The sequence below is a fragment of the Nicotiana tabacum genome, chromosome 8, assembly GCF_000715075.1.
Source record: "Nicotiana tabacum cultivar K326 chromosome 8, ASM71507v2, whole genome shotgun sequence".
Classification (NCBI taxonomy): Eukaryota; Viridiplantae; Streptophyta; class Magnoliopsida; order Solanales; family Solanaceae; genus Nicotiana; species Nicotiana tabacum.
In genome coordinates, this window is record NC_134087.1 from 117,753,545 (window position 1) to 117,773,560 (window position 20,016).

At 35.0% G+C, this 20,016-nt stretch overlaps 1 pseudogene; it reads left to right on the forward strand.

The window, feature by feature from the left end:
• The first annotated feature begins 508 nt into the window (after positions 1-508).
• LOC107764805 (ABC transporter A family member 11-like) lies at positions 509-19,528 on the forward strand (annotated as a pseudogene).
• The last annotated feature ends 488 nt before the right edge of the window (positions 19,529-20,016 follow it).

A 20,016-nucleotide genomic window follows, 5' to 3' on the forward strand; every position in this document is an offset into this window, starting at 1 on the left:
TTAGTAAACTTATCAATTATAGTACAATACGATACAGTAAAACCAAACAACAAAATATTATTTAACAATAACAAACAATACAATCTATCCAAATATTGTATTCATAAAACGATACGATACGGTACATTATAAAACGATCCAAACAGAGTGTAAAGATAACCAATAATACGATGAAATGGTTACTTCAGCATCAATAAGGAAAATAATCCAAACCATTACAATAGTTGTAATCTGTTTTTTTCTCATCGTACGCAAATGGTTTACCAAGTCACCGTCAACGCTTCGTCGCGCCTATGCTTGACTTCTTTGGATCTTTTTCTTTGTCTGTTAATGACGAGAAACCTTTATTTTCCAACTACTGACAACAGCCTTTAATCTAGTATTTGAATTGTTTTTTATTTTATTTTATAATTTTTATTGGAGAAGGGCAAACTATATTATTAGGGGTAGAATAGTCTTTCCAAAAGTGAAAATGGCGGAAGTATTTAAACGGTTTAGCAAGAAAGGACGTTGGTTTCCCCGGCGAAGAATGAATAAAAGACTCGCCATTGCCTTTGTTAACTTCACCATCACACCATGCCCATAAATTCTTCCATATTTTAACTCAAATATACCAATTTTTTAAAAAAGTACTCCTCACTATAGAGAAAGTTGCCTAATTAACACTTGATCAAATATACAAAAAGAGAATGCATTCAAGTGAAACTCTACCCAAAGTTCGCCTGACTTGGAATTAGAAATGGCAATGGAATTGCAAAGAGGATTTTCATTGTTTTGGCAACAAACAATTGCTTTACTGAAGAAGAATTTCTTGCTGTCGATGAGAAGCAAGAGAGCCACATTTCTTCAGTTATTTTCGTCGCTCTTCTTCTTAGGTCTCTTGTTTGGAATCCAAAAGGCCATGGATTTTTGCTCCAAGCATCCGTCCGCTATAGGGGCAGTGAATGATCCTCAGGCTCTCACGAATCCTCCTATACCGCCATGCGAGCACAAGTTCTTTATTAAGCGTCCGTGTTATGACTTTGTGTGGAGTGGCAGTGGCAACAAAAGAATTGAATCCATTGTTAATGGTATTTTGGCAAATAATCCAGGTCGACCTATTCCTCCTACCAAGGTACAACTTTCACTATCCGTTGTTGCAGTTACAGTACTTTGCTGTTTTTATTTTTTTATTTTTAAAGGATATAATTTGCTTGATTTTATGCCAATGATCAATCCATCCAATAGCTTGATTTTCTAGCAAAAGCGGATTTAGGATGGGATAAACTGACTAATCGCTTCCGGCTCAGATATTTATACATATACGTAATAAAATCATACTCATAACTTTATATCCTAAATTCTCCTGTGTTTTGAGGGCAAAGCACAGAACATTCATAGATTAAATTACTATATCTTTCTCTTTTGCATTTTTGGCATAAGATGGAGAATGTAAATATTGGAACTTTTTAGGCTTCCTGATCATCAGCTCCTTGAAAAATTCGAATAGACAAGGAACTGAGTTTTTGTAATCACCCTTTGGAAATACTCGATCACAATCTCCATCTCAGTGCTATTTTTTGATGGATTATTATATGCAGCGGAAGCAATCCCAGTATCAAAATCACATGTAATTTAGACAACTAGCATAAACGGGATTTCACGGGTTACCTCTTGAAGCGTGAACATATCTCTTCTACCACGTGAGCCTTCAGTTCCATAACTTCTTAATGGAATCTCCATCACCCGCACAATCGTGATCCTCGAACGTTCCACGGTCTTCTACTGTGTTACCCAAATAATACCCGGAAATAGCAATTTCGTGTGGGCGAAATTTCTAGGAAAACTTGGCTGAAAATTTCAGCCACCATGTACTCATCCCTCTAGGTGGAAAACCTTATGTATTTATAGCACAAGTTTTAAGGGTTAAGACCCTTTTCCAAAACCTGTTAGGTTTTCTTTTCCACCAGAAAAAGGATTCCTTTATTTCCTATTATTTAGGCACAGTAGAGACCACAGAATTTAATTAACAAGGCTTCCAATTATGGAATTAATTTGTAATTTTCGAAATTAATATCCAACATAATTAATTACGAATTATTCCACTAAAAATTCGTAATTACACTCCTTATTCAATTTCGAAATTCATCCATTAAATCTTATTTAACTCTCCATGTTAAGATTCAGATACGAATCAATTAAATTAAATTACTGACGATTTAATTTATTGATTATTTTCTTTAGACTTTCGCTTAACTTATTTCATGTGTCGGATACAAAATCCACCGGCCGGGTTTACACATGAAAACTTATAAGCTTTCATAAAGGTATATCATCAATCTCTAAACCGAGACATGGATTCCATCAACTAACTATTACTTCGCCAATGTATATTATTATTATCCAATTTACCAGGCATATTGACCCACGAAAAAATCTCGCCTTTTAATAAATCAAAACAATAATAATATACACAGCTAATAATAATTATATCAAGATTAAGAGTATAAGTACATTTAATGGCTAGAGAGTTTATTTTATTAAGTCAGTATAAAATACTTATCTCTACCTGGTCCGTTCAATACATACAAAATGTACTAGCACAAGAAGTTGGAATTAAACCATTCCCATAATCAAGATTAATTATATTTAATCTTGTGCTACAATCATTTCTGATGGTTTGTCCAATTCCATCATTAGATTGTGAACTCAAACTTTATACTTATAAGAACCGATGATTTAATCTTCCGTGTATAAGCTAAACTCTATACACTAAATCATCTACTATATAAGCAAAGGACACAGACTATTATATGATCTATTTAAAACTTTATTAAAACTGAATAAACAATTATTTCATAATAAATACTATATCTAAACCAAGCTCATGGTTAATAGTATATATCCCAACAATCTCCCACTTAGACTTTTAACCATGATAATTATTAGAATATACTATATCCAAATGCATGGTTAATAGTATATACCCCAATAATCTCCCACTTAGACTCATAACCATGCATCTACAACTTTCTCAGGCATTCTTTTACATGACTATTAAAAGCCTTCACCAAATAAGGTTTTGTTAAAGAATCTTGCCAAGTTATATCTGATGCAATATTTGTCCAGTAGTACTTTGTCGTAATTATCTAGTTTGGTATTAAACTCTTCAGAGATCCTGTTACCGAAACTATCCCAAGAATGAACACCGAACTATAATTTTCTTTAGCTTTCTCCCACTAAGACGAAGTACCACTAATATTACCTTCGTTACCTCACGACATTGAAATATTAGTGACTTCTTACTATAGTGTTCAATGTTCAAACATCACTCCCACTCGATAAAGGCATATTATGTCTATTAACGTTCTCCCACTACTTAAATGCAATGGAACGTCAATTCTGACGTGTGGGTTTTGATGTTCTTGAACATCTAGTTATTTCTTTGCCCAGTTCCTGTAAAAATAGTTTACTTCTAGGAACATGTTTTATTAAACAGTCCTTATCTAGAAAAATGCATTTGTTTTAACAATTGCCTTATTTTCTTTAGGACAATAAAATAAAGCTTCATTCGTTTTCTTGGATATTCGATAAGCATGCACCTATCCATCCTTAGTTCTAACTTACATATCTGCTTTCCCTTTCAGCACATATGCGGGATAATCCTATATCTGAACATGCCACAGACCAAACTTACATTCAGTCCACATTTCTATAGATGTCCCAGGTACTAGCTTAGAAGGAACTAAATTCAGAATGTAATTTGAAGTTTCCAGGAAATATTCCAAAAATAAATAAGGCAAATCTGAATAACACGTCATTAGTCTATCCATATCCAAAAAGAGACTTATTTCTTCTTTCTACTACACGACTCTATTATGGAGTTTACGGTGTAGTCAATTGAGATGTAATCCCTATTCTGATATGTAACTAAAAAACTCTTTAGAGAGATGCTCGCCACTACAATCAAATTGTAGTAACTTAATATATTTCTTTGGTGCTTCTCTATTTCAAGTCTTAAAAACCTTGAATTACTTAATTCATTAAGACTTACAGTGCATCAAATAAATATATTAATATTTTGAGTAATCATTTATGAACGTCATAAAATACTCAAAATCTATCTCTTACGAGTATGTTCATTTAACCATACAAATCAGAAAGGATTCATTCTAGCTTATCACTAGTTTTATTTCCTTTTAAAGGGAAACATCTTTTAGTCAAATTTCCTTCCAAACAGGATCCACAAGTTGGTAGTGCCTCTACTTTCAATGAACCTTAAGGTCCATACTTGACCAACTTGAAATCCTATCCAGATTAATATGACTTAGATAAAAGTGCACAGATAAGTTTTACTCAATTTTGAAGAACATATTCTCTTATGAGGTAGACTAATATTGTTCTGTTCAGGAGAGACATCAATATATAATAACAAGGTCATGCATTCATGTACCACAAGAGATAAAGTGTTTATTAAGCTCAATAACTCAAGAGTTATTCGAAAAATAAAACAAATATCCATCTCTTATTTTGCCCAGAAATCGGAATTAAATTCCTTCTAACAAAAGTACATATATTGCATCCTTAAAATTAATGCCTTATCACTAAAAGAAAATTTTAACAAGTAATACGATAAATTGCATAAAATCATTGTGGAGTTGAGATAAAAATATTAAATAGATCATAATAAGTCAAAACACTGAATAGTAAAATTCAGACTGCATTCAATATTTATATACATACATGCATCTGGAATAATAAATTTCGATGGGAAAAGAATTATTCATGCAAAGTATATTATATAATGCAAGAATTATACAATCCAAAAATAAATAGAACCAACTCAGATGGAGAGCATACTATTATTTTCAGTCAATTGTATATAACTTTTTAATACAAAAATTTTAAAACACACTACACATATATGTCATGCATCTTGAATAGCAATTTCGATGGGAAAGAACTACTCATGCAACATACATATGCAATGCCAGATTATTCACTCCAATAATTAAAACAGACCCAACTCAGATGGAGAGTATACTGTTAATTTAAGTCAAGTGAACATCATTTTTAATAGCTCTAGTTTCATTGATCCAACATGTATACTCAGATGGAGAGTAAGTACACGATGTCAATTACTAGTATTTCACCTAGTGAGCTTACAATAAATTTATCCGATATGGAGGAAGACCTAAAGTCAACACATAAATTTATTACTCACTTGAAATTAATAGTGGAAGACCATAGAAATATATTTCTATCACCACTTAATCATGATTGTATTGTAGTTACAAAATTGATTCAACCCTTTAAGCTCAGATGGAGAGTTAATACTGGTTATCAATAACTAGTAACTATAGCCAGTGAGTTCATAATAAATTTATCCGATATGGAGGAAGACCTAATGTCAACGCATAAATTTATTATCTCACTATAAATAAAAAAATGAAGACAATAGGGGTTTATTCCCATCACCACTTTATCACAACCACGAACTTTTCTCTGAGGATTAAGTTCCATATTAAAAAAAATGCTCAATACCCATTTAAACAGTCTTAAAATACTAAAATTAATATTTCACACTGTATAGTGGTGATTATTGTTGACTGGACTATTTCTGATAAATCTACCAAATTTCATATCAATCAAAAATTGCGACCAAATTTGAAAAATTATCATTTTAAGCATTTTTTTAAGAATTTAAAATATGACCTACATTTTTTTATCATATACCAATTCATGTCAAATCAACATGTGTTATCATGTTCCAGATTAGACATATAAAATGATAGAAAGAATGACTTTTCGTATGTAAATCACATTTTAATCCGTCAAACCTCCAAAAAACTCACCTAAACGATCCCAAATCATCAAAATACGATGTGATTCACTGCATAGCAGTGAGTTCTTCTTAAATGATCGTTTCCAATGATCCTACCGAATTTCAGGTCATTCGGAGATCGTGAAATTCATGATCGCCAAAAACTAGACCAAATTCGAATAATTTTTTTTTTTGGCGTAGTCAGGATTAAATCCATGTGATTTGCATTCTTGCTATATATCATATCAAGTTAAATCATCATGTTTCAGATTTAACACAAATATAACCGATATATAAAGAATAATTTTTCATATTTATAACAAATTCAATTTAATAAACTGCTTGAAAACCCATCTAAACGACCTCAAAATGCCAAAAAAACAACATGATTCACTGCATAGCAAGGAGTTTTTTTTTCACTAGATCGTTTTCGATGAACCCACCAAGTTTCAGGTTAATCGGAGTCCGTCAAATTCATGACCACTAGCCTGTAACCAAACTCGGAGAATAACCGTTTTAAGTAGTTTCATGAATTAAAATAAATATGATATTGATTTCCATTCTCCTTATAATTACACTATGAGCTCAAGGCATATATTATTTTCTTCCTATTTCTAGGATATATAATATCTCCTTTTGCAATAAATTATCCTTTTATTAAATACATAAGAACCTGAGATATTATATTTTCTCCCGTTCAGTGAAAACCCCAATATCTCTTCTCATGGGTGGAGTTAGTTTCACTAGTACCCAAAGATAAATACTCTTTTTCTAGTTATGAACCTCCACCATTAATGTAGATTTCTCAAGGATAATTTTCACATGGTATATTAAACATATTTCAGTGACTCAAATAAATAGACCATTTTGTGGATCCTACTTATTAATCATAATGCTCAATCCATGAATAGATATAATTTCACATGTACAAATTTACTAAGAATTTTTCATGAGTTCAAATAAACAAACCACTTCAGTGGTAACTATTTATTACTCATAAAATTCTCAATTTACAAGTGAATATATATTTAGCTCATAAAATTATTTTATGGTAGACCATAGCTTAAAAGTCATACCAACATTATAAAACTCATACAACATACCGTCATATTTCACTTAATTAGAACCTCTAATCAGAGAACAAAATTCTTCATAAAAAATCCAAACTAGTAATCACGTAGGGCATGAAAATATAAACTTAAATTTGAGAAATTTTTTATGCACAAACATGCCAAACGCTCCAATCATTAGTCATCCAGAATATCAAATAGAGAATTTTACTTTCTTACAAAATAATTATATCATTACACAATATGAATTATACCTTGTAAGACCTAGTCAATAAAATCTTACACCTCTATTATTGAATTTAATACAACAACACGTTTATTTGCTAATAGTCAGTGTGTAAACGTATTATATGACTAGTATTTAATCATGGGGACCATGGGGTGTCATCCCCAACACCATTGAATTAAAAAAGAATTAAAATTATTAAGAAATAATTTTCACAAAATAGAAAAACGTCCAAAACACAGTCTAAACGACCTCAAAACGCCGAAAAATACCATGATTCACTGCATATCAGTGAGTGTTTCTCACCACGGCGTTTCCGATGGATCCACCAAATTTCAGCTCAATCGGAGTCCGTCAAGTTCGCTGACCTCCGAAAATTCCGGCTATTCGGTCAAAAACAGGTTTTGCGTTTTTCTAGGGTTTACCCCAAAAAATTCAGATAATCTCAATCAAATATCAATAAAAAAACATATATCTCATGATTATAAGAATAATCCATAAATTATGCACAGTTAATTCACAAAACAGCAGTGCAGTTTTTCAGAAAACCACATATATATGTAATTCAAAAAATGCACATAAACACCATATTCTTGTTTCATGAAAAACTTAGTTATCTAATTAGATGTGAGTGAGCTCTGATACCAATTGATGGATTATTATATGCAGCGGAAGCAATCCCAGTATCAAAATCACATGTAATTTAGACAACTAGCATAAACGGGATTTCACGGGTTACCTCTTGAAGCGTGAACATATCTCTTCTACCACGTGAGCCTTCAGTTCCATAACTTCTTAATGGAATCTCCATCACCCGCACAATCGTGATCCTCGAACGTTCCACGGTCTTCTACCGTGTTACCCAAATAATACCCGGAAATAGCAATTTCGTGTGGGCGAAATTTCTAGGAAAACTTGGCTGAAAATTTCAGCCACCATGTACTCATCCCTCTAGGTGGAAAACCTTATGTATTTATAGCACAAGTTTTAAGGGTTAAGACCCTTTTCTAAAACCTGTTAGGTTTTCTTTTCCACCAGAAAAAGGATTCCTTTATTTCCTATTATTTAGGCACAGTAGGGACCACAGAATTTAATTAACAAGGCTTCCAATTATGGAATTAATTTGTAATTTTCGAAATTAATATCCACCATAATTAATTACGAATTATTCCACTAAAAATTCGTAATTACACTCCTTATTCAATTTCGAAATTCATCCATTAAATCTTATTTAACTCCCCATGTTAAGATTCAGATACGAATCAATTAAATTAAATTACTGACGATTTAATTTATTGATTATTTCCTTTAGACTTTCGCTTAACTTATTTCATGTGTCGGATACAAAATCCACCGGCCGGGTTTACACATGAAAACTTATAAGCTTTCATAAAGGTATATCATCAATCTCTAAACCGAGACATGGATTCCATAAACTAACTATTACTTCGCCAATGTATATTATTATTATCCAATTTACCAGGCATATTGACCCACGAAAAAATCTCGCCTTTTAATAAATCAAAACAATAATAATATACACAGCTAATAATAATTATATCAAGATTAAGAGTATAAGTACATTTAATGGCTAGAGAGTTTATTTTATTAAGTCAGTATAAAATACTTATCTCTACCTGGTCCGTTCAATACATACAAAATGTACTAGCACAAGAAGTTGGAATTAAACCATTCCCATAATCAAGATTAATTATATTTAATCTTGTGCTACAATCATTCCTGATGGTTTGTCCAATTCCATCATTAGATTGTGAACTCAAACTTTATACTTATAAGAACCGATGATTTAATCTTCCGTGTATAAGCTAAACTCTATACACTAAATCATCTACTATATAAGCAAAGGACACAGACTATTATATGATCTATTTAAAACTTTATTAAAACTGAATAAACAATTATTTCATAATAAATACTATATCTAAACCAAACTCATGGTTAATAGTATATATCCCAACATTTTTATCAATAAAACTCATTATGTTTGCTATCGAAAAAGATATTGTGGCAGGACTTACATTTTATCAAGATAACGTACGTATTTTCTCTGGAATGAATGTAGACAAAGAATTGTTCTTTTGCTTTATCAGTTTAAGAATGAGATACAAGTTGCCACCTGTTTGCTCTTCAAGTTGTGTATACTGCAGCAACTAAAGTTTTAATTTTTCAGGTCAAGTCATTTAGCACAAAAGATGACCTGAACAATTGGTTTCTCAGTGATCCAATGCGTACCCCTGGAGCTTTGCATTTCGTGGAACGAAATGCCACAGTTATAAGATATGGCGTAGTAACAAATACATCTACATACATTCAAGTTCCAAGGGTACCTGAAGATCCAACTTTCAAGTTCCAACTTCCCCTTCAGCTAGCTGCATCTCGAGAGATTGCAAGGTCCTTGCTTGGAGGTAGTATAAGTTAGTAGTTCTCCTTTACCATGATAATTAATAAATTCCAAAAGAATTATCATCAAAATAAAACATTTGTATCGTTAAAACTTAAGATTGTATCCTGCTTTCGCAGATTCAAAGTTCAGCTGGAATGTTGGTCTCAAGGAATTTGCCCATCCTGCAATAGAAGACCGTGAAGCTGGAGATTCATTTCAAAAGTTTGCTTTTGTTGCTATTTTCAGTCCAATCTTCTTCTATGCAATCTCTATGTTTGGTTTTGTATTTCAGATCAGCTCAATGGTTCTTGAGAAGGAGCTCAAACTTCGACAGGTAACATATTCATTTATTTTAAGAATCATGGATTTTATACCCAACTTTTTGTCTGATTTCCAATATGATTTACAGGCAATGACTGTGATGGGACTTTTTGACTCTGCGTATTGGTGCTCGTGGCTTATATGGGAGGGAATTATGACATTCCTTTCATCACTCCTCATTGTTCTTTTTGGAATGATGTTTCAGCTTCACCTTTTCTTGAAAAACAGCTTTTTGATTGTTCTACTTTTGTTTTTTCTTTTCCAACTCAACATGGTGAGTTTCTTACTTTGGACTATTAGAGCAATCATATATGACTAACTTAACCACCGTCGCAGTATTTCAGGACCTAAAGCTTTTTGCATCTTGATGTACTAGGTTGGTTTTGCCTTCTTAATATCAAACTTCATCCGCAAATCTGCTTCGACTACATCTGCCAGCTTTGCCATATTTGTAATTGGTTGTGGAACTCAGGCAAGTCAATTCCTGATCTAAACTTGCAGTAACTCCTAAATATCTCTTTGTAACGGGTTTGTTTTGTTCTCTTACAGACATTTTCAGGGGTGCTCTATAGTGATACAAGCCATAAAACAAGCTATAGAAGAACAATTTGGTCCTTCTTTCCGCCTAATCCCTTTTCAGGAGGTCTGAATCTGTTATTATTTGCAGCAGACAATGGCGGGATCAGCTGGAGTAGGCTTTCCGAGTGTGACATTGATGGCTCATATTGCTATTCAATTGTATGAAGAGTTTTATTTTTAATTTCTCTTTTTTGATTTATAGCAAAAAAATCTTATGTCTTGCAATTTTTGATCTCTTCTGAAATCTAATTCTCCATGTATATGAGATGATAAGAGACCCTAAAACCTAGTTGCTGTGCTTTATCTCTTGCTTATTCATGTTAAAACTTATTATCCTATATCTTCTTTCTAAAATGAAGTTTTTTGACCATTTCCTGAACTATTTTGAATTGCCAGCTCCGTTACTATCGATGGCTCATTGCGACGTTCTTCCTGTGGCTTATTTTGGCTATCTACCTTGACAATATCATACCCAACTCAGCAGGTGTAAGTAAACCCTTATATTACTTTTTGAAACCTGGATATTGGAGAGGAAGAGGTGAAGAAAAGTATAAAGGTACTACTGAGTTTTTGACTTAAATCTCATTTCCTCAGAAGAGTCTATTGCCATCCTTCAGTAACCAAGCTTAATCTTTTTTTAAAATTCAGAAAATGCCCCATGTTGCGGTTCTGGTTCTGCGCCGCCACATGACAGTTTTACTCAAGATGATGAAGATGTTCTTGATGAGGAAAATAGAGTGAAACAACAAGCGGAGGAAGGCAACGTTGATCCTAATGTTGCTGTGCAGCTACAAGATCTTAATAAGATGTATTCTAGGACAATAAGCTCAAGCTGCCATTCTTGCTGCCTTCTCTGTTGCTACTGTAGATGCAAGATTAAGAAACCTTAGAAGGCTGTCCAGGTGAATTTATCATGAAACTTGGTTAGGAAGTAGTATTTGGATAAAGTTAATGAGAAAATTAGATTTTCTTTATTTCAGTAATAAATCATCAGATATTGGACTTCCACAGTTGACTTAATAGAAACCATAGTTGGTTTTTGTTGCATCGATTGCTTGACCCTTACATGATATAAGATGCATGCCCGCCAAATTTTATCATTTAGAATCTGCACTTGAAATAAGTGAAGGCATCATCTATTATATGGTTCTCATCAAACATTTTGCCCTCCAATATTTCTGCAGTCTGCTTCCCAAGGCTACATTATTAATACAGCATAGAAAACCTTTTGAAAATTTTCCTTTTCTCATTGTAGCATAACAGAAGATGTGTTGCAATGCAGAGAAGGTGCCCTTTCATTCAGGATGTATAGTTAAATATTAAGAATGATCCTTTTTGTTCAGGGTCTTTGGTTAAATCTTGAGAAGGATCAATTGTTCTGTCTCTTGGGACCAAATGGAGCTGGCAAAACAACTGTAATTAGTTGCTTGACTGGTATAACTCCAGTCACTCATGGAAATGGTAATAGCAATCCTTTTGAAAAGTTTCAAGTTAAATTGTTTTCTCCTTTGATTGAGAATGAATGATCATGTAACTCATATTTGTTGTTTTCTGACAGCACTGATCTATGGAAACTCTGTTCGAAGTTCGGTTGGTATCTCCAACATAAGAAAGCTGATTGGAGTCTGCTCACAGGTAGCTATTCCATTGATCTTTACCTTTCAATTCAAGTCTGTGCTTCTTCTTGGATTGGTTTTTCTTTCATTAACTTTGCATGGCCATATCGCAGTTCGACACACTTTGGGATGCATTATCCGGACAAGAGCACCTTGAACTCTTCGCCACCATCAAAGGCTTATCCCCGACTTCAAAAAAATCAGTAAGTGTCTGACGCCATCCTTACTCCTTGTCGGGATAAAAGAATGTGATTTATCTCTATCTAAATACTTGTACTTCACTGGATTATATGCATGTCATATTTCATCCTAAATAGATTGCCACAATTATCCATCGACTCTTCAAGAAGTGGTTATTGCATATGATTCTCACTAAAAACTTCTCCATTTGCTTGAATGTCAGGAAACTGAAAAATTGTTGGCTGATGTGAAACTTGATGATGTTGCCAAAGCGAGAGCAGGTGGCTACAGTGGTGGAATGAAACGTCGCCTCAGTTTAGCTATAGCATTGATTGGAGATCCAAAACTTCTATTTTTAGATGAACCAGTATGCTATATTTAGAATCTACAGTCTAGCATAATCAATATATTGCTTGTTCAATTCTGAAGTAAATTCATGGAATTTGTAGACAACTGGTATGGATCCTGTAACTCGGAGGCATATATGGAGTGTAATTGAGGCTGCAAAGCAAGGACGTTCTATTGTTCTGACAACACATTCTATGGAGGAAGCTGATATTTTATCAGATCGTATTGGAATAATGGCAAAGGGTAGACTTCGTTGCATTGGAACATCAACCTTGCTGAAGTCTCGATTTGGAGTTGGCTTTATCGCTAAAGTTAGCTTCAGTAAAACTGCTGACAATGTGAATGCCATGACAAATACACTAGACAGAAAGCATCATGAGGCTATCAAAGAATTCTTCAAACAGGTACTTTCTAGTAGAGCTTTTAAAGATTGTTGTCAATGAATAAACAAATATTCTTTACTTAGTAAGTTGTTTTACAGCATTTAGATGTCACACCAAAAGAGGAAGATAAATCCTTCTTGACTTTTGTTATTCCTCACGAGAAGGAGAAGCTACTCGAAGTAAGTACCTATCACGAGGTTCCTGAAGACAAGCATAACATGTATTTTGATCACTCACTACTATGTTTTATTTGCACATTTGTATCAGAATTTCTTTGCAGAGCTAGAAAATAGAAAACTGGAGTTTGGCATATTAAATATCCAAATAGGTCTTACAACGCTAGAAGAAGTGTTCTTGAACATTGCAAAGAAGGCAGAGCTAGAAGTGGCTGCAACTGAGGAAACTATCATGCCACTGATTTTACCATCAGGAACTACTCTCCAAGTAGGTGCGACTTGGGAATTATATTTGTGTCATAGATTTAACTCGCGTACACTGTCAGTATAAAGATTTTTACAATATCAACGTATTTAACCAATTATAGCAAGTTTTTACTGCATTTTAGGTTACCAAATTAAAATTACTATAAAGAGAAAACAACAACAACAACAACATATTCAGTATTATCCCACGTTGTGGGGTCTGTTTCCAATAGACCCTCGGCTCATGAAAGCATAAGCACCACATCAATGAAAATATAGAGACGAAGGGACTGTTGCGGAAGCCAAATGTATATAGTGTGAATAAGTCACAACTACTATACCAAAAATTATGACAGCCACCAAATAATAAATAAGACAATAAAACAATAATAAAGGGAACACCAGAATTTACGAGGTTCGGCTAATTTTGCCTACTCCTCGGACACAACCAATATTTTATTTCACTCCAAAAATACAAGTGAAATAATACTAAAGAGAGAAGATACAAATGCCTTAAACAGATGAGAAGGCAAATGAGAGGTGTGTTTCAATCCTAAACATTAGGCCTTCTTTTATAGGGGAAAAATCCCCCCAAACTTAACTCCCAACCAATGTGGGACTTTGGCATTTTGCCAAACTTCAACAAATCTCCACCTTGGCAAAATTCCACATTTTCAATTCTCTCTCAATAACAAATTTTGGTTGTGTCTTCATCTTCAATCTTCAGTGTTCAACAATGTTGATCAAATCCAAACAATGTTGAAACTTGACCGCAGTCACCACCTTTGTCAGCATATCAGCAGGATTCTCTGTAGTATGAATTTTCTTCACCGTGACTCCACCTTCTTCTATGATTTCGCGTACGAAATGATACCGAACATCAATGTGCTTCGTCCTTGCATGATAAACTTGGTTCTTCGCTAATTGAATAGCACTTTGACTATCACAAAAAATTGTGATACCTTTTTGTTCAACACCAAGCTCCTTTAGCAATCCTTGAAGCCAAATTGCCTCTTTCACAGCATCTGTAATAGCCATGTATTCTGCCTCTGTTGTAGACAAAGCAACTGTTGACTGCAAAGTAGACTTCCAACTAACTGGTGCCTTTGCAAAAGTAAACACATAACCAGTAGTTGATCTTCGTTTGTCCATATCACCCGCAAAATCTGAGTCACAATATCCAACTACAGACTGATTGTCTTCCTACTCAAAAACTAACCCGACATCTATAGTATTATGAATATACCGTAGAATCCACTTCACAGCTTGCCAATGCTCCTTCCCTGGATTGTGCATATATCTGCTAATAACTCCAACAGCTTGTGAAATGTCAGGCCTTGTGCAAACCATTGCATACATCAAGCTACCAACAACATTTGCGTATGGTACCTTTGACATATACTCTCGTTCAGCTTCATCCATTGGCGACATAGTAGTACTTAGCTTAAAATGGGAAGCAAGTGGAGTACTAACTGGCTTAGTCTTGTCATCTATGCCAAAACGTTGAAGTACTCTCTTCAAATATTCCTTTTGAGATAAACAGAGTTTCTTTGAACGTCTATCTCTAATTATCTCCATGCCAAGAATTTTCTTTGCCTCACCCAAATCCTTCATCTCGAACTCCTTCTTCAGTTGAATCTTCAACTTATCAATTTCTTCCAAATTCTTGGAAGCTATCAACATATCATCAACATATAGGAGAAGATATACAAAAGAACCATCTTTAAGCTTGTGCAAATACACACAATGATCGTATTTGCTTCTCTTGTACCCTTGCCGCAACATAAACTCGTCAAATCGCTTGTACCATTGTCTAGAAGATTGTTTCAATCCGTACAACGATTTTTCAAGTTTGCACACCATATTTTCTTTTCCAGCAACTTTGAATCCTTCTGGCTGAGTCATGTAGATTTCCTCCTCCAAGTTTCCATGTAAAAACGCAGTTTTTACATCCATCTGAACTAGTTCCAAATCCAATTGTGCTACCAAAGCCAACATAATTCTAATGGAGGAATGTTTTACAACTGGAGAAAACACTTCATTGTAATCAATTCCCTCCTTTTGAGCATATCCTTTGGCCACCAATCTTGCTTTGTAGCGAACATCTACTTGGTTAGGAAATCCTTCCTTCTTTGCAAATACCCATTTGCACCCAATTGCTTTCTTTCCCTTCGGGAGATTGGCCAATCTCCATGTATGATTCTGATGAAGGGACTGTATTTCATCATTCATGGCAATCCTCCACTTATCTTCTTCTGAACTTTGGACAACGTCTTTATAAGTAGTAGGAACATCATCAACTACAATTGAGGTTGCACAAGCAACCGTCTCTATGAGACGAACAGGTTTCGTTATTGTTCTTTTTGGCCTGCTGGTTGCTATTGATTCAAGTTGTTGTTGAGATTCCTGAGTTGGAATCTCCTCTACTGGCTCTCCTTCCAGAGGGTAATCTTCATTTGTTTCCTCCTCTGCTTCTTGTGTAGGAAAAATAAATTTTCCCTCAAACTCCACCTGCTTAGAAGCACCTTCATTTTGTTTGGTATCTTCTGTTACCTTATTTACCATAGCAAATTCATCAAAGGTAACATCTCTGCTGAATATTACTTTCTTTGTCATAGGACACCATAAGCGATATCCTTTGACTCCAGAAGTAATTCCCATAAAAATAGCCTTCTTTGCCCTTGGATCCAATTTTGACTCTGTCACATGATAATATGCAGTTGAGCCAAACACGTGCAAAGAGTTATAATCTACAGCAGGTTTTCCGTACCATTTTTCAAATGGTGTTTTGCCATCAATAGCAGCAGATGGTAGACGATTAATGAGGTGGCATGCATATGTAATTGCCTCAGCCCAAAATTCTTTGCCCAAGCCAGCATTGGACAACATACACCGTACCTTCTCCAGCAAGGTCCGGTTCATACGTTCTGCCACTCCATTCTGTTGTGGTGTATGTCTAACAGTGAAGTGTCGGATGATGCCATCATTTTCACAGACCTTATTGAAATGATCATTTTTGTATTCACCTCCATTGTCTGTGCGAATACACTTGATTCTCCTGCCTGTCTGATTCTCCACCATCGTCTTCCATTTGAGAAAAATTCCCAACACTTCATCTTTGCTCTTCATTGTATACACCCATACTCTTCGGGAAAAATCATCAACAAAGGTTACAAAATAGTGCTTCCCACCCAATGAAGGTGTTTTGGAAGGACCCCAAACATCAGAGTGTACATAATCCAAAATGCCTTTAGTATTATGGATCGCTGTACCAAATTTAACCCTTGTCTGTTTCCCTTTAACACAATGCTCATAAAACTCCAAGTTGCAAGCCTTTACTCCTTTTAACAATCCTTGATCTGATAGAGCTTTCAAGGATTTTCCTCCAGCATGTCCCAAGCGCATGTGCCATAGCTTGGTTGCTTCTGCCTCTTTGTCGTCACTGGATGTTACTGTCGCTGTCCCAATAACTGTACTGCCACGATAGCGGTACATATTATTATTCTTCCGATTAGCCTTCATTACCACTAGTGCACCGGAGCATACTCTCATCACTCCATTTTCTGCAATGATTTTGAACCCTTTTGATTCTAGGGCTCCCACAGAGATGAGATTCTTCTTTAAATCTGGTACATATCGAACATCTATCAATGTTCTGATCATTCCATCATGGTTCCTTAATCGTATTGAACCAATGCCATATGAGGTAAGAGGGCTGTTATCCGCTGTGTGGATGACTCCATATTCTCCTTCTTGAAATTCCACGAACCAGTCCCTGTTGGGACACATATGATAGCTACAAGCCGAGTCCATCAACCATATGTCTGATGATGTTGATGACTCTGTTGTAACTAATGAGAAGTCTGAATCATCACAATCAGCTACATTTGAATCCATAATAGCCTTTCCATTGTTATGTTTGGCCTTATTCTTCAACTTCGGACAGTCTTTCTTCCAGTGCCCTTTTTCTCGACAAAAGGCACATTCATCTTTGCTGGGTCTGGATCTTGACTTGGATCTTCCCTTCTTTGTCCTCGTTTGATTTTGAGGACGACCCCTCACAAACAGTGCTTCTCCTTCTCCGCCCTTCTGTTTTTCTCGCTTTCTTTGTTCATAGCTGTACAAAGCTGAACAAACTTCTCTGAGAGAAATTTCGTCATTTCCATGGAGTAGAGTAGTTTCAAGGTGCTCGTACTCATCAGGAAGTGACGCCAACAACATTAAGGCCAAGTCACCATCATCATAAGTTGTATCCATATTTTGCAAATCTGTGACCAACTTATTGAAACTGGTGATATGTTCATTCATCGTGGTACCAGGAACATAGGTGAAGTGAAACAGTCTCTTCTTCATGTACAATTTATTTTGACTGTTTTTCTTCAAAAATTTATCCTCCAGTGCTTTCCATAATTTACTTGCAGAAGTTTCCTTTGTGTATGGATATTTCTGCTCTCTAGCAAGGTAGGATCGAATGGTACCGCAAGCAACACGGTTGATAATTCTCCAATCTTCTTCTCCAATAACATCTGGTTTCTTTTCTTCAATGGCCAGATCTAGCCCTTGTTGAAAAAGGACATCTAGAACCTCGCCTTGCCACATCCCAAAATGTCCGGACCCGTCAAAAATTTCTACCGCAAATTTCGCATTTGACACAATTCTTGTCATAAGCGAAGATGCCAATGATGACGTATTGTTGACACTTGATGTAGATTCTTCTTGTTTATTGTCCCCCATATTTGACACAAATATTATTTAATAGCTGACGACACAAATCAAGATTATTTCCTTTCTGATGTAGAAGATCAGACTAAGCTGCAACTACAGAGCATACTCAGACAGAACCTTGACTCAGTTACCAAGATAAATCTTTTCTGATGTGGAAGATCAGACTATGCTGCAACCACAGAGCATACTTAGACAGTACCTTGGCTCTGATACCAATTGTTGCGGAAGCCAAATGTATATAGTGTGAATAAGTCACAACTACTATACCAAAAATTATGACAGCCACCAAATAATAAATAAGACAATAAAACAATAATAAAGGGAACACCAGAATTTACGAGGTTCGGCTAATTTTGCCTACTCCTCGGACACAACCAATATTTTATTTCACTCCAAAAATACAAGTGAAATAATACTAAAGAGAGAAGATACAAATGCCTTAAATAGATGAGAAGGCAAATGAGAGGTGTGTTTCAATCCTAAACATTAGGCCTTCTTTTATAGGGGAAAAATCCCCCCAAACTTAACTCCCAACCAATGTGGGACTTTGGCATTTTGCCAAACTTCAACAGGGACATTACCAAAAAGCCAAATAAAAGCAGAATACAAACAACAAAATAGTAAGGTGATAAATAATAAACGAAAACAACGGTTAGTCATAAAAACCTACTGCCAACAGAAAGCGAGACTGCGTGCTAATACTACTATTATGAACACTCTAGACTACCTACTCTACTACCCTAATCCTCGGTCAGCTGAAGCTGCACCATGTCTTGCCTAATCACCTCTGCCCGCGTCTTCTTTGGCCTACCTCTATCTCTCCATAGGCCCTCCAATGTCAACCTCTCACACCTCCTCACTGGGGCATCTGTGGTCCTCCTCCTTACATGACCAAACCACCTAAGCCGCGCTTCCCGTATATGTAATTATTATTGTAGGTCATGATGATGTAATATACTGTACATTGTTAGTGCACATAAATTAAATTCGGGTCCTATTAGCTGGTTGAATAGCATTCAGATGAAAAACAAAGTGATTAATTTGCATTACGAAATGAATACAGGTACTTCTAGGATCGAAGTATGTGGAAATCCCTGGCACGATTTCCACAGAGAACCCCCGAGGCCTTATGGTGGAGGTCTATTGGGAGCAAGATGATCATGGAAACCTCTGCATCTCAGGGCATTCAGATGAGATTCCAGTGCCACCTAATCTTCAAATATCAACTTCCAGTTTAGTTATTGCCGAGCCGAAAGTCTAAAGATTGAGAACAGTGACCTATTTATGCTTCTGCTCTTGTTCTATGTTGTATAATATTCCTAAGCATAAGAGAAGATTTCAAATGTACTCTTTAAATTTTATGTAGGAATTTCGGGAACCTTTTTTTCAGGATATTCAGTAATAGAGAAACTCTCATTTCAAAATATCGATACTAGTTTTCTTTGACAGAACAAGGCTACCCTTGTCTTTATTCTCACTTTGAATGTGTAACACACCTAACTAGTACAAGTAGTAAAAATAGCACAGGCTAGCCAGTTTTCGGACAGTCATTCAAAAATAGCCAGCGTTCATAAAATTATTAATAAATGGCCGCTATTTGCTGCAACACGGAAAGTTCCAGCATAATATACTGGAGATCGATACACCTGTATATGAACTTCCAGCATATTATGCTGGAACTCCAACACACGGAAAGTTCCAGTATAATATACTGAAGATTGGAGCATCAGTGCTCCAATCTCCAGTATACTTATGCATACTGAAGTATTTTTTCGGATTTTAAATAGTGTTTTCGTTCAGATTTATCTTTACATGAAAAGTAGATAAATTTCGATTACTTTTGAAACTGTGGCTATTTTTAAATGACCACTTGTAAATCTGGTTATTTTTTAATTTCTCCCGTACAAGTATTAGCAGCAAAATGGATTAAGAAAAAATT